Source organism: Convolutriloba macropyga, chromosome 7 (genome assembly GCF_964194025.1).
Source record: "Convolutriloba macropyga chromosome 7, txConMacr16.3, whole genome shotgun sequence".
Lineage (NCBI taxonomy): Eukaryota > Metazoa > Xenacoelomorpha > Acoela > Convolutidae > Convolutriloba > Convolutriloba macropyga.
In genome coordinates this window covers 52,972,991-52,996,965 of record NC_134474.1, presented here as the reverse complement: position 1 = coordinate 52,996,965, position 23,975 = coordinate 52,972,991, and the positions used below count along the sequence as shown (strand labels likewise).

Sequence of the window (23,975 nt, the reverse complement as noted above, 5' to 3'; positions counted from 1 at the left end):
ATGCAATGTTGGAGCAAGTTTTTACTCGTTGCTGTCTGATCTGTAGAAACAAATTTATAGTAGTCCGTATATCTTACTTCAGTGTTTTTTACAGTCTCAGAGAGATATCGGTTTTTTAAATGATGAAAAATAGTGGACCCAGTATAGAACCCCGAGGACCTCCACTTTTAGCCAAGCATTTTTCAGATTCTTCTTCATTGAGTTTGACATTTTGATGTTTTTGGTTCAGATACAACTCAATTAGGCAGGCATTAGGTAGGCACCATACCTTCAAAACTTTTCTTCTTTTATTTTCTAATTAGTAGTTTCTGGAGCAAAAATGTCAAAGGCCTTTTCGATTTTAGGTAGTATCGATAGGCTAGATATTGCTTGGTGGTCAAAAAGCTTGTATATTTGCTGGAGATAGGAAATGGCTGCCAAATAGCTGATTATTTTTGCAGAAACAAAAATTGTTGCTGTTGTAGTTGATCTTCAATCTTTTTAGATATATTCAAAAAGAAGTTCCTCAAATACTTTGAAAAGGCAGATCATAAGACAAGTAAGATGGTATCTATTCACTTGGCTTTCATCTCCGTCTTTAAATAGAGAGACAGACACGCTTATCATCCCATGAGGTGCATATATACCTTTATTAACGAACGCTGGGAAGAATAACGACAATGACTTCGTTGGAGACGGTCAAAGATATTCGAGAGGTCAGTTTAAGAGGCTCTCTTGGCCAACCGTTCTCCTTACATCTAGATCACTCAACAGATTACTGATTTCAAGTGCTGTTATAATTACCTTGTTGAACATAGATTTTGGAGTGGATTTGTTGCATTCCAATTGGTTGAGTTTTTAGAAAACGCTACAGAAAAAAAACTGTTTATGGCTTTGCATTTTTATTCATCATAGAGCACCCAAAGGACTGGTTGGATCTATGTTGCATCTATGAACATAACCCACTAAACATCGGAAGAATTGCTCTCGAACGACTAGTGGGAGCTCTTAATCAATTGCAGCCTGCTTCATTCGGGGGAGTTGAGCTTAAAAGGGACTAAAAAGTTCAATAGTGGGCTTCAAATAACCACATTAGAGGTTAACATATACCACTATCAAGATTTAAAGTAAAAAATGACACCAGTTTCGAAGCACTTTTCATTAGACTTTTAGTATTAAAGTGCCGCCATTTGAGTTCAACTGCTTGAAGTTGTGAGTGAGAGAGAATTTTAGATCACGCCAAACGCAAAAAGTCAAGGGCGTAAAAGTCACTCGAAAAGTCAAAATAGTTAAGCGCAAATTTTGCATAAAAAAGACAAACACGTTTACAATAGTTGCTATGAACTTCGTTCAAGAGGAATTAATAATTTTTTTTTGCTAATTGGGCATGTTTTTTGCCTTTATTTTTTGAATATTTTATGCCCAATGGGAATATGGGCCTATATATGCCACTATGGGCATAAAATATGGGCATAATTGATGTCCATACGTTTTCTCGGATGTTTGCCGTCTGTGCAGTAATTCGGTGAGAGAGCATCCAGGTAGTAACAACACGCTTTTCCAATCCCCATAGTTAATTAACATTTTGAAGAAAAAAGGCTAAGAAAAGATTGAGACTGTTATTTATACCATGTGATGAAACGCCAAATTTGTTCAAGCGATTGAAGAAGTCGCAACTCATCACTCTTGTCGTTAGAAAATTTCTGTCGGTTCAAAAAAAAATTCACTAGTTCTTAGCGAGCAGAAGAAAGTTAACCCCCAAACCGAGTAAGAAGAGCATATCCCTTCCATTGCTTACAATTTTTTTTGAAACATGTAAATTAATAGGACCATAACCCTGAAGTTAGATATCTAAATGCTCTAAAATGTTAAATAAATTATTCGGCATTGTTATTAATATAATAATCTTCAAATTGTGGCTGTTCGTTTTCATAGGTAAAAATAGTATTTGAAGGCTCCTATTTGTCTATTACTGAGTACTTTCTCGTTTTGATCGAGTAAAAACTCGGTTAAAACATTTTTAAATCAAATTTTACTGTTAAAAGTTCTTATTGAAGAGGGCAATTTGTTCCATTTTTGAACGCTTTTCAAGATTAAGGATTTGTTACTCCACTTCGTTTTCGTTTCCTTTTTTAAAATAATTTGATTTGTTCTCTTGTTCTGTCTAGCGTTATAGCGACTAGAAAACTTTTTAAAATTTTCGGATGTTTCCCATTGTCTTATGTCTGTTTGTAGCTTCATTAGGCTAACTTTTGAGATAAACAATTCGGCTGGCAGGATACGATCCTTAATGAGAAGATTAATGGAGTGGTCAAGTTTTTGACGAAAATAACAAACATTTATTCCCCAGTTAATTTGACTGTTTATGCGGTTTATGTTTTTCACTGTAAGAGTTTGAAGGAAAACTTCACTGAAAGAAAGATGAGAGAGTACAACTGACTTGAAAACATCAATTCTTACTTTCAAAGCTATTTGATTTCTTACAAGATACAAAGAACGAATTGCATTAGTCATTTTGCTTAAAAATGAGATCAGTTGATTTTCAAAGGTTAGGTTTGAATCAATTTGTACTCCCAGATAACGACATGCATGAGCTGGTTTGATAACTTCACCTTTAAGAGGAAACTCTGGATCCGAATTAGTATGATTTGTGAAGAATAACATCTCTGTTTTATCGGCATTTAAAGTGAGTTGATTCGCTGTCAGGTATTTGTCTGTTTGTTCTAATATTTTTTCAATTTTTGGGGAAAATTTTCATTACGTTCAACTTTGCATATAATACTAGTGTCATCCGCAAATTAAACAACCTCATTTTCACCTTCCAGTTTTTCAGAAAAATCATTTACATATAACAGAAAAAATAAGAGGTCCTAACACAGTTCCGTGTGGAACACCATGATTAATAGTTATTTTATCTGATAAGTCAATACCCAGTTCTACGCATTTTGTCGATTTTCGAGAAAAGATTAGAGAAGTAAAATTGTTGATTGAGAGAGGTTGAAATTTTCAGCTTTCTTGAGAAAGATCTCATGTGAAATTAATTTGAAAGCTTTTGCAAGATCTAAGAACACAGCACCTGTGTCGTTGTTATCTTCCGTATTTCCTCTTATTTTTTCAATAAAATAAAGCACAGCATCAGTAGACGACTTTCTTTCAAGTGCGCAAATTTTTCAAGATATTCTACTAACTGATTTAGTAAAAGCCTTTCAAAAACTTTTGCGAAAGTTGGTGTTACACAAATTGGACGATAATTAGTTAAAACAGAAACATCTCCTTTCTTGAAAATTGGTGTGATGTGCGTGCGCATCCTTAAGAATTGTTGGAAAAACTTTCTCTTGAATACAATCGTTAAACATAATCTGAAGATGTGTCCCAAGAGCATATTTTCCGGATTTCAATGCCCAAGCATTGATGTATCCCGGCCCTGGTGCTTCGTTGTTATCTAGATTGTCATTAACTTTGTAGATTTCCCTCAAAGTAAAAGGTCTAAAGTTAAACTCTTGAATTTTTCGCTCTATTTTTTCGACGTTCAATGGAACAATCTCCCTCTGTAGATGCCCATTTCGCTGAAAACTCTGTTAACAGCGTTACATATTAATTTTTTTTACGGTATAAGTAGTAGTATAAGTAAATGACGTGCATCAATACTAGGGGGGGATCACGTACTGTAAAAAAACGACCCCCTCTAAAACTTTCGGCCAAAAATGAGTTGGCACGTTTTTCCACAGTGCGTGACCCAACCCCCCCCCCCCCCCCCCCCAGTAGTGATACACGTCATTTACTTATACTACTTATCGTCACAATTTAAAACAATTTGAATAATTCCTGGATGAAAATGGTTAGTTCAAACGATGCTAATTCAGGGAAGACTATGTGTCGGCCACGACTGGAGTGTGAGATTAAAGATCACTATCTGACGATAGAAGAAATATTAAATGAGGATGCGGACGCAGTTAACAAGCGCCCCAGCGAAATAAACAGGGATTGGGTCATATCCCTGTTTATTGAACTGCTCTCGCAAAATAAAGACTCAAAAAGCACTATTAAAAACACCATCAACTGACTATCCACTGTTCCTCAAAATTGTGATGTCTAAAAAAAATTTTATTATCAATTTAGCAAAATTGACGAGAAAAAGTTGTGTCCCGGAATATCTACCAGCTACATTCCTTTTTTAAAATGCAGTTCAGAATTAGCTAACTCCCTTGATAATTTATTCAGAATTATTATACGTTTATCAGTTTCTCCAAAAAATGGATGGAAAATAGGAGCTGTAAGTCCAAATTTGTAAAATAAAAGATCAAAAGCCGAAGTCAAAAATTATCGTACGGTTACTCTACTAAGCATCATATTAAGAATTTTTGGAGAAGCTCATTTATTTAAATCTACGTCAATCGTCAGAAATTATATTTTTAGTGCTGAATTCGGGTTCAGAGAACGGCGTTCCGATATCTGAAAACTTCTTTGAAATTTTTCGTGTTGTGGGCTATACGACTAATATGTTGCAATTTGATGCTCTGACAACGATCCCGAATGAAAGTTGAGATCTAGTAATCCTTCAATTTTGATGTTGGTGTTGCTGAAAGACGTGTATTGTGTGCGGCTGCTGTATGTTTGCGTCACTTCTGATGGATTACTTTATAATTAAGCTCCATGGGTATCCGGTATCGGCTAGACAATGTATTTTTTGTTGGCTTGGAAGTGTTGTTTGGATCCGGATTTTCTTTGCTTGTGTTTTTTTAGATCCATGTTTGATGGTTGAAAATAATTTTGGGCAATTAGGTTGACACTGGCCAATCTATTGTCAGTTTTGATGTTCAAAGCCCATTCGGGGTCAATCGAATCTGAATTTTGGGTTATCTGACTGGTTGTCTGATGGGTATTTTTCATACGTTTTTCGTACTACCTCATTTCTGTTTTGTGCTTTTTAGAGTAGTTGTTGTTGTTGTTTTCCTCTTGTTTTTTGTCTCCGAGGGAAATGTGGTGTTATTTTCGATCTGAGCAATTTAGCAAAATAGCCCATTTCCTCGTAGATAATGCAATTGCTCTTGTGGTCACTCTTGATTCCATAATTCCATAATTTCGATTTTATTGTTGCGTTCCGCAGGAAATTTTCTACGTATCTTTTTAGTTTTTTCTTTGTTTTTGAGAAAACTTGCGGAGCTGTCTTTTACTGTGCTTTTCCTTGTTTCCCTATAGTTATTATAGTTAATATTTTGTAATTTCTTTTTGCCGGTCACCAGACCAGATGAGATCAGGAACAGGAGACATACCAATTTCTTTCTAGTGATAAAAGAGTGATCATTTTGATGATTTAAAGTCTACCTTTTATTGGTAGTGTTGGATTAAAATAGGTTCGCAGCCTGTTACAATTTGATTGATTTTGGACAAATCCTTGACGCAATAAAATCCCTACTATCCAAAACCATGAAATAGGAGAAGAAAAACCGAGACTAAAAAAGAGAAATATGAACTTTTGTTCTCGTAAATCAAGAGTCATCAAAATTCATGGAGAGTTGTAATTTGGGGAAAAAATATGTTTACTTCGGACAACTCCTTGACCCGATAAAAATTCTTCTCTTTCTCAAAATTACAAAAATAAAAAGTCTGAAAACCGATGAAAAAGCTAGATTGATCAGTCTTGAAAATTTACAGTTTACATACAAGTGGTACCCTAGGGTTACCATATGGTTCACCTTGAAAAACTCCTAGACCTGATTAACTTTTTTACTTGTGAAAAGATACAAGATCTTAAAAGGAGATATACTAACTTTCCAGTAAAGCTAGAGTAGTCATTTTTAATCACTTTCAGAATACAGATTAGTGGTGGTCTAGGGTTACAATATGGTTTAAAATGGACGACTGCTTTGATTATATATTTTTTAAAAGATGAAATAAGCCAAAAAAGAGAAGAAAAACAAGAGATATACCAACATTATCTCAAGTAAGGCTAGAGTGGTCATTCTGGATTCCATAATATATTTCTGTTATTTTTTATGAGTTCTGCCGAATATTTTTATATTTATTTTTTTAACCTTTGCTTTGTTTTGAAGAGAATTTGCTGAGCCGTGTTTTAGAGGTATCATTCTTAAAAATTTACACTTTACTTCTGAGTGGTAATCTAGGTTTACAGTATAATTTACTTTGAACAACTCATAGAGCCGAAAAAATTCGTTTCTTCTGAAGAGGAGAAAAACTAAAAGGAGATCACGAACTGGAGATATAATAACTTTCCTGTAAAGGTAGTGTTATCAATTTTAATCACTTAAAGGCGGTCTAGATTTACAATATGATTCGATTTTAGGGATACCACATTGCTCACTTTGGACGAGTCGCTGACCCAATAATAGTTTTCAAATCCAAAAACTATTTTAATTGAAAACGTGAGTAGAAGCAGAATATGTAAAAACTTTTTCTAGCAAAACTAGAGTGATTATTGTTTTAAAAAATTTAACTTTATTTCTGAGTGGTTGTCTAGGTCTACAGTATAGTTCACTTTGAACAACTCCTAGACCCGACAAAGTTCAATTACTTCTGAAAATGGAAGGAGATAAAAAAGTGATCACAAACTGGAGATACACTAACTTACCTGTAAAACTAGGGTAACCAGATTTAGTCACTTATAGTCTACGGATTAGTGGTGATCTAGTGTTAGTCTTATATTGTTCGATTTGGACGGCTGTCGTGAACATAAAAAATTTTCTTAAATTTGAAAATGAACTGAGCAGAAAAGTGAGCAAAAACAAAAGATGTACCAACTTTACCTGCAAAAAAGCCAGAGTAGTCATTCTTGATTCGAAAATTAGATTACTTTAATGGTTTTTTTGAGTTCTGCTAGATACTTTGTATTTAATTTTTTTGCTTTGGAGAGAACTCACCTAGCCGTTTTTTGAAGTGCATGTGTTTGTTTTTCCTTTAGTTATTATTATGTAACTCCGCTTTCGCCATTGCCCTCAACATTAAATATACAAACTTCCTTCTTGTAAAAAAGAGTGATCATTCCTGATTATTTACACTCTACATTTTCGCCGTAGACTTGGGTTAAAATATGGTTCGTGTCCGGTTACAATATGATTGGTTTTGGACAACTGCTTGGCACAATGGAATCCCTATTTTCCAAAACTATGAACTAGAAAAAGCGGAATTGATACTGAAATCTGGAGATAAATAAACATTCCTTCCAATAAATGCACAGTTATCATTTTTCATGATATACAGTCTGCAAACTTCTGTCAGTCCGCAATGAAAATTCAGTTCAATTTGGATCCATGTCACAATAAATATACTTTTTTTTTCAAAATTAAAATTTATAATAAGAGAAACCGCGAGCAGGAACAGGAGATACACCAACTCTTTTCTAGTAAAATAGAGTGATCATTCCTGATGATTTACAGTCTACTTTTTAGTGGTAGGTTGGAGTTAAAATATGGTTTTTGTCTGGTTACAATATTTGGTTTTGGACAACTTCTTGACACGGTGAAATTACTACTATCCAAAATTGTGAACTAAAAAAAGAGGAATCGTGACTAAACAAGGGAGACAAAAAAATCTTGTACACGGAGATCTTAAAAAGGAGATATAGTAACTTTCCAGTAAAGCTAGAGGAGTCATTTTTGATCACCTACAGTATACGGATTAGTTGTGGTGAAGTATTGCAATATGCTTTGATCACATAAATTGTTTTTATTTTGAAAATTTAATAAGCAAAAAATAGAAAACAAACAAGAGATATACCAATATTACCCCCAATAAGGCTAGTGGTCATTTTTGATTCAATAATTCCATATTTTTGATTTTTATTGAATACTGATAGCTACTTTTGTATTTTTTCTTTAGACGAAATTTTTCTTTTTTGATAATGAAATAAGAGAACAAGTGACTTAGAGAAGAGGAATTAGCAACTTTTTCTATTTGCGCCAGAGAAGTCTTCATTTTTGATTTACGGTTCAAACGTAATTGATTGTGTAGGATTAACACAGAGTTCATTTGTTAAATTGTGATCCTCCACGAGATAAATTTTTGATATTTTTGAAATTAAAATAAGCAAAAAAAGATTGAAAACAACAAATCCATCCATTTTTTTAGTAAAAGCATTGAGGTGTTTGTTGTTGATTTACAATCTGCGTATTAGAGTCAGTCTGCGGTTACTGAATGCTTCACTTTGACAACTTTCTGACGCATCAAAATTTCTTTATTTCTGAAATAAAGGTCAAAATAAGATAAACAGGATATGATATGATATGATATGATAGGATCTGTTTGGCCCTGAAGTACTCCAGATAGGGCTCACGGGCAGTGCTGCCCTTATCCCGCCACATTTTAGTCCCGAATAAGACCTCTCCATTGCTTTCTGTTCTGGGCTGTTTCCTTGCACAGGTCGAACCATTCAGTCTCCCATTTCTTCGCTGACATTTTCGGTGGTTTGATATGCTTCTTTACTTCGTCACGAACGATTCTTCGCCAGGTCTTGCGTATGCCGCCTGGGGGTCTCTTCCAGTTATCGCCCTTTTCGAATTCGAGCGCTGCGTTTGGAATTTCGGACGGATTCATTCGGAGGACATGCCCTAGCCATCGCAAGCGTCTTGTTTGGATCGTCGTGGCAAGGGAATCACATTTTGCAATGGTGGTGATACTTTCAGCGGGGAGGTCCTGTCCTTTGTGGAGAATACGTCGAAGACATCGATTTTCGAAGGATTGCAAACTGTTTATATCAGAATTTTTTGCTGGCTAGCTCTCGCAACCATACAAGAGTACACTTCGTACGCATGCCTTGTAAATCTTCACTTTTACAAGCTGAGGAATGCTTCTCTGGTTCCAGATGTTCTTAAGGTTTTTGAAACTACCTGCAGCTTTGCCTATCCTGGCCTTGATTTCAGATGTTACGTTGCCGTCGGGCTGTATTTTACTTCCAAGATAGGTGAAGTCTTCAACACGTTCCAGTTCTTCGCCATAGACGTGGAATTTCTGATTGATGTCCTGGGAGCAGAATTTGGTTTTGCCGACGTTCAGGTAGAGGCCGACTGCCGCTGCATTTCTGGCTACGTTGTCGAGTAGCCTCTGGGCGTCGTTTCCATTATCATCCATTAAACAGATGTCGTCTGCAAAATCGAGGTCGGCAATTATCGTGTCATCCAGAGACACGCCTACGTTGTCATTGCGGAGGGCTTCTTCCATTATCCAGTCGATTGCGAGGTTGAATAGGAAGGGGGCCAGGATCGAGCCTTGCCTGACACCGCTGAGGATACTGAATTCGCGGGACAGGGTGCCGTATACTCGGACTTGGCTGTAGGTCTCTGCGTATAGCATTCGTAGCACGTTGAGGAGTGTGTCTGGTAGTCCAAGGTTCTCACAGATACGCCAGATGCATTTTCGATCCACGCTGTCGAAGGCGGCTTTGAAGTCTATGAAAACTAGGTTTGTCAACCTTTTGAACTCCTCGCGTTGCTCGAGTATCTGACGTATAGCGAAAATTTGATCTCTGCAGCCTTTGTTCTTTTTGAAACCCGCTTGATTTGCGCGGCCTATATACGCTGGTTCGAGACGATTCTTTATTACTGCTTCAAGGATTTTGAAAGCAATGCTGAGAAGGGATATGCCCCTGTAATTAGCGCAATTCTTTTTGTCGCCTTTCTTGAAGAGGGGGACGATTATTGCGGTCTTCCAGTCCATTGGCATGGATACTGTTGCCCAAATGCATTGTAGGAGTTTGGTCAACTCCTGTGCGAGAGCAGTACCGCCATCCAAGAAGAATTCCGGCTGTATGTTGTCCGGCCCACCCGCTTTGCGTCTTTTGAGCTTGCTTATGGCTGTTTGCACTTCCATAAGCGAGGGCGGGTCAGTGCTCACTACGGAGAGAGGTTTATATTGATTCTCTGTAATGTCGGCAGTTGCTGGCGGTGGTCGGTTCAGCAATTTTTCGAAGTGGTTGGCCCATACTTCTATTCTCTGCTTTGCATCATTAATCGGGTGGCCGTCAGCACTCTTGAGAGTCTCGCTGATGGCTGAACGCTTCCCTGCTAACTGCTTGACAACAGAGTAAACCTTTCTCAGGTTGCCCGTTTCGTCCGCGTCGATCATTTCCTGGGCAAGGGTGTCAAAATACTTTGTCTTGTCCATGCGGACTGCCTTCTTGATGGTTTTCCGCAGTTCCGCTTTCTTCGATCGGTTGCGGGCTCGAGCACGTTTCTTGACAAGCTCAATAGTTTCGCTGCTGATCCATGCATTCTTCTTTTGCTCAGATTTTCCGAGACTTTTCTCAGCTGCTTGGTGAAGGATGGATTTCAGTTGCGACCATTTAGCTTCCACGTCATCGCCTGTTTCTTCGGCTGCGTCAAACAAACTGTGTAGCGTATCTTTGAACTCGTCGGCTACCGCGGGTATGCGCAGGGATCCCAGGTTGTAAGCGATCGTCTTGGCCTTCTTTGTGTATGCCTTCAATCGCAATCGGATCACCGAAATAACAGGCTTGTGGTCCGTGTCAGTGAGAAAGAGCTTGGTGTTGAAGGTATTATTTACTGATGTTCTCCATCGTCTTGATATCAACATGTAGTCGATCTGGTTCTTTGTTCTGTTATCATTTGATCGCCAAGTACGAAGGGAATGTCTCTTCTTTTGGAATGTGGTGTTGGAAATTACAAGGTCGTTTAGTACGGCGAAGTGCGCCAGTAGTTCGCCATTAGCGTTTCGGGATCCTGTTGCAAAACGTCCGATATTTTGCTTCTCGCCGTCGAGTGGCAAACCAACTTTGGCGTTGAAGTCGCCGCCAACAACTAGAACGTCCTTCTTGGGGACGTCTTTGAGGCATTTTTGCAGCTCTGAGTAGAATGCCTCTTTGTCTCGTACACTGCTATCTTCAATCGGGGCATATGCACAGATTATGGAGATTGCCACTGGTATTGCGTGCAGCCTCATGTAGCAGATCCTGGCTCCACAGGCTCTCCATTCCATGACGTGATTGGCCAGTCGGAGGTGTATGCCAATCGCGACTCCGTGCAGACCCTGACTGTCGTAACCCGAGGCATACAGTTTGAGGCTGGGTGCTCCCGTGGAATCTTGGATTGTTTCCGTTGTGTCGCCTGCGATCCTTGTTTCCTGCAGGCAGGCGACTTCGATTCCCAGGGTGTTCATGTCATCAGCCAACAGGTGCTTAGCTTCGGGTTTGAGCAGTGTGCGAATATTCCAAGTTGCGATTCGCAGGGTATCTTTGGCTGGTTTGAGGGGGTTTTGGGGGAGACTGAAGCGTTGTTTAGCCGACTTTGCTTGGTCATCTGGTGCGGCTCTCCCAGATGTCCCAGTTCCCGCTGGGCACGTAGCTTTGGAGTAATCTTTTCTTCGGGTCTTCATGTGGGTTCGTGGCTACATTTTACAGGGCGCGCCACACCCCAACCCTCCTCCTTTGTCCGGGCTTGGGACCGGCAGGTAATCCCTGTGAAACCTAAAGGTATCTGCGGGAGTTACCAGGCGGAGTTGATAAACAGGAGTATATCAAATTCCTTTGCTAATAAAGTTATAGTGATCACTCTTGTTTTATACTGTTTGCATAATATTGTCAGTCGAATTTCCAAAACAGTGGAAGAATTCTGGTCCCTATAAAATATCTAAATGAAAACTGTAATAAACAAAATTGAGGCTAAAAACCGGAGATATACCAACTATTTGTCTTGTGAAACTAGAGTGATCAATAATAAAAGTTTACGGTCTACAACAAGCGATAAAGATACTAATAGCAGATACAACCAATTTTTTTCTCGTAACCCTAGACTGACGACTTTTAATGACTTACAGTGTACAGATTAGTGGCATTCTATGGTAGCAATTTGATTCAGTTTGTATGACTTCGAGCAGATAAATTATGATTTGCCAATATTTATCAACTCATTGTTAATTCAACTGAGGGCGGCCAATTAAACTAAAGAAAGAATTATTACTGCTATGGAATGGTTTATGGCAGAAATCTAAAACAAATAATTAGTTTGCAACTTGAGGTATGGTTTAGTGCTGCAAATAATGCTTGAGGATTGGTATAGGATATAGAGAATCATTAAAACTAAACGTGAGCAATTGCTTTTTGATAGCAGTCGTGGGTGCTTCCACATTTTCCCTATGTTCATGCAAAGAAACCGGACTGCAAATTAATGGCAAAAATAATTATAACAAAGCCTTAGCTTATTTATTATCTCCATTATCCCGAGAACACACGCCATGGTTCAATATCCGACAAACAGGATTCCATCAACGAAAGAGTTATTCAGCTTTACTTCAAAAAATTTGTCAACAGCAGAACCTTGTCGGTAGAAAAGCAGATCCCACGAAATGATTTACAAAACCTCTGCAGAAAAGCTGTGATGAAGGATTAATTTTTCAAAACATTTGTTTCCTATCCCTCAACATCAAATTTTTTCATCGAAAATTTCGACTTTCTGGAAAACTTTCCTCGAGGAAGGCAAGCAGTCTTCTTGAATGTTCATATTTGCAAAAGTTTTTTTTACAAAAACTTCTGGTTAACAATAAACCTTGAGTAAAATTTCCTGTTAAGAGAGCAACCAATAATCTGTTGGCTGACAATTCTAACATGACGCCATAAAAAAATTGGCCAAAACTCATTAATAGGCAGGCGAGGTGCCTCAACAGGTGAAAGTTTATTAAATAACTCCATGATTTTAGTTTTATCAGCCAAGTTTAGGCAAATTTGGTAGAAGAGATTGTCACAGAAATCGGAGTTCCCAGTTGTAAGAAAAAGTTGTCGATTGGCAAAAGCAAGTTGTTTTGAAGTCAGCTTGCATAAAATCAGCACAAATTATAAGTGAAAATGGAACAGAAAGGTTATCGGCTAACTTGCCAAAAAATTGCTGACGGAATTTTTCAGCAGTAGTGGATAAAACAGGGGTTCCAGCCACCAGCCCAATTTATCTCATTCCCCTCATGGTAGCCGTATTCGGGCAAATGAGCATAACTGCACTGGTAACTGGAACCCCTGTTTTATCCACTACTCTACATTCCCTCAAAATTATCATTTCCTGTCACACTTAGTGCAATCCACTAGTACAGAATTAAGCTGGTAATTATTGATTATCAGACGGATAGTTCGGGTTCTATCCCCACCGACTCCGGTGGACGTACCAGATACTCGTGTAACTAGAGAGACCGTGTAAAAAGCACGTGAACCAAATTGCGTGAACCAAAAAACTTGAAACAAGTAAATTGAAAAAAATTTAAAACAAAAAAATTTTTCATATTTTCCCCAATCAATATTTAACCAATCTAAAACTAAAACTTTATGTCTCACTTGGCGTAGTAGTTAAATCATTGAGTCGAGTTAAGTTGCTTGGGGTTGCGAGTTAAGGTTTGGGGTTCCTTCCTCACTGACTCCAGTGAACGTCCCCCAATTTGATTAATTACTATAAAACTAAATGAGTTTAAAAAAACCAAATTCACAGTTCTTAAAAAGGGTGACCCCTGCTGTGCGACTGTCTATGGGGCACACTGTAATGGGTATACAGTAAAAAAAAACTGTGATTAATTTTTTCAGCTTAACTCTAAACTTCTATGTTAAATTTATCGACCTATTCCCCGAATCTAACTCGGGTATGTTTTTATCTATATCTATGCAGATAAATACGTAATCTACACTTAAAATTTTTAAACCTAACTCCGCTGATATGTTAAATTACATTAAACAAATCACAAGTTATATATAGATTAGGATCATTATAATGTATATTCATATGATTAATATAATGTCTATTGTTAGAGTAACCTGTACAGGTATAACACCCAAATAAAATATCTAAACATTTATCTCAACACCTTCTCTAAAATTTATCTTTACAACTAACACATTTTACTGATTTAGACAATTTTAATTTGTCTAATTTCAAAAATTAATTTTTGTCCTTAAAAAATAAAGTTGTCTAAAATAAAAAGCGTTCTACTCTTGTTCTATTTTGTGATTTGGCCTTTGAAACAAGGAAACAATTTATCAAACAAAATTTAAGTGATGAACACTTAAACAGTACGAGAAAGGAAATGGAAGATGAAACTATGGGACTTTGCCCAGGTTCCACCATGGACAGGGTGTATGACTTAGAAGAAGAATATTACTTCCTCAAAACTAAAACCAAAATAAAGATACCACTAAAGATATAATTAAAACTAAACTTATCACTAAACCTAAAACTAAAACCGAAGATGGGCCGGAAGCGAGGCCACGCCATAGTATCTACTCTGTAATTAAATATGAACTTAAAAAATGTCATGCAGAATTTAGAAATAAAATACCCCAAACTACTTACTAATATAGTCATAATTGTATGTAGTATCTAAAAAACACAGAAAACTTTGATATAAACTAGTCAGAACATGAAAAGATATTATAATATTACAGATAAAGCCGGAAATCATATTGAAGATTTAGATGAAGCTATTAATATCTCTTTAGAAACAATTAAAAACTGTTACTAGTTTCGTAAAGTTAAGAGTTTTAAATATAAGATCACAGCCGAGTGTAAGTACAAGAAGAGAAGCAAAGAAGAAGTTAAAACTAAGAAAGTTTTTTTCAACACTGACTATATTATTAATAACGAAACATATGAAAATGGAGTCTTCGCACAATGGCTAAAACTTTAAAAAGAAAATATACGAGTGTTATGGCTATGATTTTGAGTTTTTTGGGTTAAAAAGTATTCAGATAAATAATGAACCAAAGCATCTATTGGTAGTTATATGGAATTACCTCCCGATCTCAAAAACTCTAAATCAATTTTAAATATACGCAATTCCAAATGCAACAGCTTACAACTTACTATTACTGCTTGGCTACATCCCGCTATGGAACACGCAACACGCGAAAGCAAATATGTAAATCATCTAATTGAACCAAGACAATAATATGAAGATGGCTTTGCTTACATAATAAGAACACAGAAAATGTATAATATTAATATTTGTGTATACACAGCTTGTGGTGAGGGCAAAGTAGAATTGTTTGAACCAGTGGATGATTTCGATAAAAATAGAAAAGATGTCAAAATATTAGTTTGGGAAACCATGATGAAACATGTTCGAAGACCCATTGCGCTCTAATTAAAAATTTAAAAATCTTGTTAGATTGACCAAATAAAATGAATTATAAATTTCATTACTGTCGTAGATGTACATATTGGTTTAATTCTCAAACTAAATATGACAAACACTTATTTAATCACTCTTTCAAACCAGAGATTGTTTGTCCTAAGAAAAAACATATTACTTTTGTAAACGAATAAAAAATTCAGAATATAAAAATATTATAACTGCTGATATAGAAGGTTGTATTGTTAACGTCTCATCGAATGACTGCAAATATGTAATAGTCGAACACATAACGATAAGTGTGAGTTACATCTGGCAAGGTAATTTCAAACACTACTATGGTTTGGACTGTTTCAAAAGACTTGCTAGTGATCTTTTAGAAACAGAAACAGAAAATAACTTCAAGCGTAATGAAAAGATTATATTTAATAAAGGATATAAACTATATCATGAAACCAATAACACTTGCAATATATGCAGCAAAACATGTATTAATAAGGTAAGAGATCACTGTCATGAAACTGGTAAATATAGAGGACCAGCATGTAAAATTTCTAATCTAAGATACAGACAACAAAACTTCATTCCTATAATATTCCATAATGGCTCCGGCTATGATGTCAGTCTACTATATCGTCAATTCTTTAAGCAAAATAATGATAAAAGAAAAGTAGACAACATACCACTAGCTGCCGGTGAGTCTAAGACGTTTAGCATTGGTTGTCCTAAATTCTTAGATAATTTTAACTTATTAGCTATGCCTCTAGATCAAACACGTATGTAGTTACTCTTTCAAACCAGAGATTGTTTGTCCTAAGAAAAACATTTTACTTTAATAAATGAGCATAAAAGTCAGGATATAAAAAATATTGTATCTGCTGATATAGAAGGTTGCATTGTTAACGTCTCATCGAATGACTGCAAGTATGTAATAGTCGAACACATACCGATAAGTGTGGGTTACATCTGGCAAGGTAATTTCAAACACTACTTTGGTTTGGACTGTTTCAAAAGACTTGCTAGTGATCTATTAGAAATAGAAACAGAAAATAACTTCAAGCGTAATGAAAAGATTATATTTAATAAAGGAGATAAACTATATCATGAAACCAATAACACTTGCCATATATGCAGCAAAACATGCATTAATAAAGTAAGAGATCATTGTCATAAACTGATAAAAACCTAACTTTAGAGTACTTACAGAATGATGAGGAAATTTTACACTACTGCATGAATGAATATGTTATATTAAGTATGAAAGATTTCAGTCTCAACTCTCTACACTACGTAAGTCTCCCGGGTTTTAGTTTTGATTGTTGGTCATTGTTAAGCGGCGCTACACTAGATACATTACAAGATGAATGAATGCTAGATGATTTCGTTGAAGCAAAGAAATGTGGTATATGCGGGACAATGGGTGATAGATATATTAATAACAGAAATATTTGGTACATAGACGCAAACAACCTAATAATAAGAACTAATTAATGAGTTTATTAAATCGGCAAATGAAGTTACAAATACTGTTAACTATTGTGATAAAGTTGCTAGTGATACCATCTCTAAGTATAATCAATTAAAACTAGAGATAATAATAATTTTAATCAGAATATTACTAACAATCCCCTAGATTATATGTTCACTACTGGTCTAAATGAATTTAGAGAACTTAATAAAAAGACTAATTCTGCTGTTGATGAAAATAAAAAGAACAATAATACAATATATAATAGCATTATTATTATAAAGTAAGCTAGTAGACAACAAAGAACGAGCAAGACTAGAGATGCATTAGAATTTTAATCAAAAGGATATATTGAGAGGTTGAGAGTTATTTCAGTTAACTAAAATGGAAGAAACTAAACCCAGTGCACCCTTACTCTATGCCGAAATCAGCAAAACCACTTTGCGGATCACCTTCTTCTCAGAACAATACATCAATGATAAAATCCGGGCTAATAATAAATTTCATAATAATATTGCAATTATAAAAAATAATAGAAATTAATATGAAATTGAAACTAAAAACTACAAAAAGAAATTAAGTAGATGTAAAAAAAGTATTAAAATAGATGAGATAGCAGAAATACTATTATCATCAATAGCAACAATTGCAACATCAACATGTTTTATGTTAATTGGGTGTAAAAGTATCTAAATTTCATAGAGTAATTAAATTTAAACAAGATATACATATGTGGAGACTATATTCAAAACAATACTATTAAAAGAGCAACAGCTAAAACTGATGCGGAAAAGGATGTAAGGAAATTAATGAACAACTCACTATATGGAAGAATGTGCAAGAATGCTCTACAATTCCTTCAAAATAAATACTTATACGACGATGAAGAAAATATAATAAAAAAAATAAGTAAACCAACCTTTAAGAATATAACTAGACATAAGGATTATAGCCAAATAGAAAATTTAAACAAAAAAACAGAATTTGATTCCCCAGTATATGTAGGTGTTACTATATTAGAATTAGGTAAATTACACAGGTATGATGTATTCTATAACTTTTTTCAACCAACTCTCAAGGATTTACAGCTCCATTATATGGATACTGATAGTTTCGTATTAAGCTTTAGCCAGAGTAAGGTCCATGATGAACACAAGGACCTAAGTAATTTAGATCCACCAATCAAAACTAAGAATAAAGTCCCTAGCATAACCAAACATGAGTTGGGAAATAGAATGATAGAAGAGTTTATGGCCCTGTCACCAAAGACATACAGCTTTAAAGATTACCCAAATAAAACTAAAGAGAAAGGAATAAAGAATTGTAACAATGCTAAACACGAAGAGTTTTCTAATGCCATAATGTATAACACACAGAGAACTGTTGATGAATGTAGAATACAAAAAGCTGGTGATAACATGACAACAACAAAAACAAGTAAGATTAGTCTAAACACATTTGATGATAAAAGATTTTATGTAATAATATTAAATCTATCCTCATGATGAGAATCTATCTCAATTCAAAAGAGATCTAGTAAATAAAATCTACCAAAAAATCTAGTAAATAAAAGATTTAGATAAAAACCAATTGTTTAAAAATATTCTAGGACTAACCATTAATGATGACAGAATGTTATTTGAAGCTGCTATTAGATTATATAATGATCTGTGAATATAAATATGAATAAGAATATAAATATAAATATGAATATGAAAATTAATATGAATACAAAAATAATTTGTAGTTAGTAGTTAGTATATTATATATCATTATCTCTCCCATAGTACATATTTTTTTTATATGAAAAAAAAATTTTTATACATAAAAAATGACTACGCTAGATAAACTTATAGAATTAAACAATTTGGAAAAAGAAAACAGAAGGAATAGATTAGAAGATAAATGAAGACAACAAGAATATTATGGTGAAATAGAAGAGTTATTTGATCCTCTAAATTAACCTTAAATACAAACAATGAACAAACATTAAGAACAATAAGTTGGCAAAATCAAGAGTTAGATAAACAAACTAAAACTATCGAGGAAACAGCACCCCAGATAGGAAAAACGGCTTCGCAGATCCAGAAAATCTGTTCCCAGATCTGTGAAAGCGCCTCCAAGATTAATAAAACGTTAAAAGAAACTCAAGATAAAGTTTTTGCTGAAACAAACACAGCCAAAATTCTTCATTCAGTGCGGGCTCAAACTAATCCTCAATAAAAAATTGTATCTCGTAGGTTTACCCACTAGAAGATATAAAATGAACGGTGTTAGTATAACTCTAGGGCACGGTGCACTTTTGGTTAAGGATAATATTAATTAATTTTCAGATGGGCTTACCATCTTCTTTCTTACTAAACCTTATTTGTTATATGGTGGCATCGAGGAAGATGAAAACAAAATCAAAGGGTTTTTACTAGAAATTGGATATGATTTAGGAAAAGGTGATAACATACGCAGTAGATATAGGACAATAAAATGTATATTAGAGGATAAAGAGAAAAACTATGGCAGGGGTTTAACAAAAGGTAAATCGACAATCATAGCTGTAATTTCGCAGATGGTCAAATAGAAAGATTAGAATTACTTATAATTGAACCAAAAACTGGGCAAGGTGGATTATATGATGAAATGTTAAATATATCTAAACAACTATTATCTATGAATATTTTTAATCAAGAACAACTAGACATTTTTGTTTTTAATTTTGGTAAATGAATAATGGTGGAAAAACAACAACTACTAGGTAATGATGTATTCAGTCCTCAAATAACAAAGTTTAGAAAAGAAAGAATAATACCACTATATAAAGACGAAACATGATCAGCTGATATAATTGATAAGTCATCCCTAAGTAAATAAAATAATAATTATAAGTTTATATTAACAGCTATAGATATATTCACATAGTATGTATAGGCTATTTCATTGAAGAATAAATCTGGTTTATCTATAACTAGTGGTTTTAAAACAATCCTATCAAAAGGACGAAAACCAAAAAATTTATGGGTAAATAGAGGTAGTGAGTTTTACAATAAGACATTTAAATTTTTACTTAAAGAATACGAAACCGGAATATATTCAACTTTTAGTAATTTATAGGCCGTATTCATAGAGAGAACATTATTATTAGAAATTTATTACCCATAAAAAATAAACCAATGCTTATCAATGGTGATGGTAATTGGGAATATATATATATATATATATATATATATATATATATATATATATATATTAAATGATGCTATTGTATTATATAATAATAACGTTCAATCAACAATTAAAATGACACCTGTTTATGCTTCTAATAATCCTGATTTAATAAGATTTTTTATATCTACTTCTACCAAACTTAAATCAAAACCTAAGTAGGCGGTTATGTCAGGTATGCTGACAAACGCAAAAATTTCTCTAAAGGGTACACTTCTAACAAGAATAGAGAATTGTTTAAAGTTTTAAAAACACAACCGCCAACATATAAGATAGAAGATATGAATAGAGAGATAATAAGAGGTAAATTTTATGAACAGGAACTATTAATATCCGTGTTTTGGAAGATTTTGAAGATTTTGGAATCATTAAATATCAATCTTTCTGTAAACTAATACAAAGATGACAAGAAATAGATTCAATCAAACTCGGAATTTATTAGAGTTTGATAATAGAGTTTCTTCCATTTTATTTATTTTATATCATTAGAAAGTAAACTCGTAGACAAAGAACAAGTAAGACCACAGATGCATTATGATTTTAATCAGGAAGATATAATGAATGAGATTGAGAGTTATTTTAGTTAATTAAAATGGAAGAAACTAAACCCAGTGCACCCTTACTGTATCCCAATATCAGCACAGCCACTTTGCTGATCACTTCCTTCTCAGAGCAATACATCAATGATAAAATCCTGGCTAATAATAAATTTAATAATAATATTACCATTATAAAGTATATTAGAATTTACTATGAAAATGAAACTAAAAACTATAATAAGAAGTTGAGTAGATATTAAAAATATATTAACGTAGATGAGATAACAGAAATACTATTATCATCAATAGCAACTACTGCAACATCAACATGTTTTATGTTAAGTTGGGTGAAAAAGTAACTAAAACTCATAAAGCAATTAAATTTAAACAAGATTACGTATGTAGAGACTTTATTCAAAACAATACAAATAAAAGAGCAACAGCTAAAAATGAAGCGGAAAATGATATAAGGAAATAATGAAAAACTCACTGTATGGACGAATGTGCATGAATCCTCTACACTTCCTTCAAAGTAAGTCTTTACACGATGAAGAAAGGATAATGAAAAGTATAAGTAAACCAAGCTTTTGGAATAAAACTAGATATAAGCATTATAGCCAAATTGGTTATATGAAAAAAACAGAATTTGATTCTGCAGTATATTTAGGTGTTACTATATTGGAATTAAGTAAATCACACATGTATGATGTATTCTATAATATTCTTCAACCATCTCTCAAAGATTTATATTTCCAATATATGGATTCGGATAGCTTTGTATTAAGCTTTAGCCAGAGTAAGGTCCTTGATGAACACATGGACCTAGGTAATTTAGATCCACCAATCAAAACTAACGATAAAGTCCCGGGCAAATTCAAACATGAATTGGGAAGTAGAATGATAGAAGAATTATAGCCATGTCACCAAAGACATACAGCTTTAAAGATTACCCAAATAAAACTAAAGAGAAAAGAATAAAGAATTGTAACAATGCTAAACACGAAGACTATTATAATGCTATAATCTGTAACACACAGCAAACTCTAGATGAATGTAGAATACAGAAAGCTGGTGATAACATGACAACAACAAAAACATGTAAGATTAGTCTAAAGACATTTGATGATAAAAGATTTTAATCAAATAATATTAAATCTATCCTCATGGTGAGAATCTATATTAATTCAAAAGAGATCTATTAAATAATATCTACCAATAAAATCTAGTAAATAAAAAACTTAGATAAAAACCAATCGTTAAATATTATTCTAGAACTAAACTTTAATGGTGATAGAAAGTTAATTGAAGCTGCTATTATATTATATAATGATCTGTGAATATAAATATGAATATGAAAATAAATATAAATACGGACATGAAGACGAATATGAATACGAAAAAATATCAGCAGTTAGTAGTTAATATAATATATATCATTATCTCTCCCATAGTACATATTAATTTTATATAAAAAATAATTTTTTTTCGTCATATATAAAAAATGACTACGCTAGAATTAAACAATTTAGAAAAGGAAGACAAAAAGAATAGATTAGAAGATAAATTAAGACAACAAGAATATTATGGTGAAATAGAAGAGTTATTTGATCCTCTAACAAAAACTTTAAATACAAACAATGAACATACATTAAGAGCAATAAATTGGTAAAATCAAGAGTTACATGAACAAACAAAAGCTATCGATGAAACTGCTTCCCAGATCGGTAAAACAGCTTCGCAGATCCAGAAAGCCCGTTCCCAGATCGGTGAAAAAGCCTCCAGGGTTAATGAAACATTAAAGCAAACTCAAGATATAGCACCAGTTTTTGCTGATACAAACACAGCCAATATTCTTCATTCAATGGGGTCTCAAACTAATCCTCAATTAAAAATTGTATCTCGTAGGTTTACACACTAGAAGATATAAAATGAACGGTGTTAGTTTAACTCTAGAGCAGGGTGCATTTTTAGTTAAGGATAATATTAATGAATTTTCAGATGGGTTTTTTAACTTCCTTACTGAACCAGATGTGTCATATGGTGGCATTGAGGAAGATGAAAACAAAATCAAAGGGTTTTTACTAGAAATTGGATATGATTTAGGAAAAGGTGATAAGATACGCAGTAGATATAGGACAATAGAATGTATATTAGAGGATAAAATAAAAAACTATGGCAAGGGTTAACTAAAGATAAACTCGACAATCAAAGCTGTAATTTCGCAGATAGTCTAATACAAAGATTAGAAGTACTTATACTAGAACCAAAAACTGGGCATGATGGATTATATGATGAAATTTTCAATGTATCTAAACCAATATTATCTTTGAATATTATTAATCAAGAACAACGAGACAATTTTGTTTTTAATAATGGTAAATGAATAATGGTGGAAAAACAACAACTACTAGGTAAAGAAGTTTTCAGTCCTCAAATAACAACGTTTAGAAGAGAAAAAAATAATACCACTATATAAAGATGAAACATGATCAGCTGATTTAATTGATAAGTCATCCCTAAGTAAACACAATAATAAATATAAGTTTATAATAACAGCTATAGATATTTCCGTAAACCCGGAAAGTTTACGGGTAGATAGAGGTAGTGAGTTTTACAATAAGACATTTAAATCTTTCCTAGATACAAAACCAAATCTTTCCTAAAAGAATACAAAACCGCATTATATTCTATTTATAGTATTTTATAGGCCGTATTCATAGAGAGATTTAATAGAACATTATTACACATAAAATGATAAACCAATGTTCATCTATGGTGATGGTAATTGGGTTTATATATATTAAATGATGCTGTTGTAACATATAATAATAACGTTCAATCAAAAATTATTATGACACCTGTTGATGCTTCTAATAATCCTGATAAATTAAGTTTTATTATATCTACTTATACTAAGATTAAATCAAAACCTAAGTCGGCGGTTATGTCAGTAATGCTGACAAATGCAACATTCTCTCTAAAGGATACACTTCTAACTAGAATAGAGAATTGTTTAAAAATTTAAAACACAACCGACAACATATAAGATTGAAGATATGAATGGAGAGATAATAGGAGGTAAATACTATGAACAGGAACTAATAAAATTCGAGTTTGATTTTGAATCTAATAATTAGATTTTGGAATCATTAAATATCAATCTTTCTGTAAACTAAGACAAAGATGACAAGAAATAGATTCAATCAAACTTGGATTTCAATAGAGTTTGATAATAGAAATTATTCCATTTTAATTATATTATATTATTAGAAAGTAAGCTAGTAGACAACAAAGAACAAGCAAGACTACAGATGCATTATGATCTTAATCATGAAGATATAATGAGAGATTGAGAGTTTTTTAGTTAATTAAAATGGAAGAAACTAAACCCGGTGCACCTTTACTTTATCCCAATATCAGCGAAGCCGCATCGCGGATCACCTCCTTCTCAAAACAATAAGTCAATGATAAAATCCTGGCTAATTATAAATTTGATAATAATATTACCATTTTAAAAGATATTACAAATTATTATGAAACTGAAACTAATAATTATAATAAAAAGTTAAGCAGATATAAGAAATATATTAAAGTAGATAAGATAACAGAAATACTAATATCATCGATAGCAACACCTGCAACATCAACATCGGTTGCAATAACGGTTATAGGTTTGCCATTTTCTATACCTACAGCTTTTGCTA

At 33.8% G+C, this 23,975-nt stretch overlaps 1 protein-coding gene across 1 annotated transcript in view; it reads right to left on the bottom strand.

Annotated features, from left to right (window-relative positions):
- The window catches only part of LOC142343154 (KICSTOR complex protein kaptin-like), a 68,193-nt gene extending 60,516 nt beyond the window's left edge, over positions 1-7,677 (bottom strand). The window contains exon 1 of the mRNA XM_075394850.1: positions 7,674-7,677. The gene's annotated coding sequence lies outside the window, so the exon portion shown is untranslated. The remainder of the gene's footprint in view (positions 1-7,673) is intronic.
- Between the last annotated feature and the right edge of the window lie 16,298 nt (positions 7,678-23,975).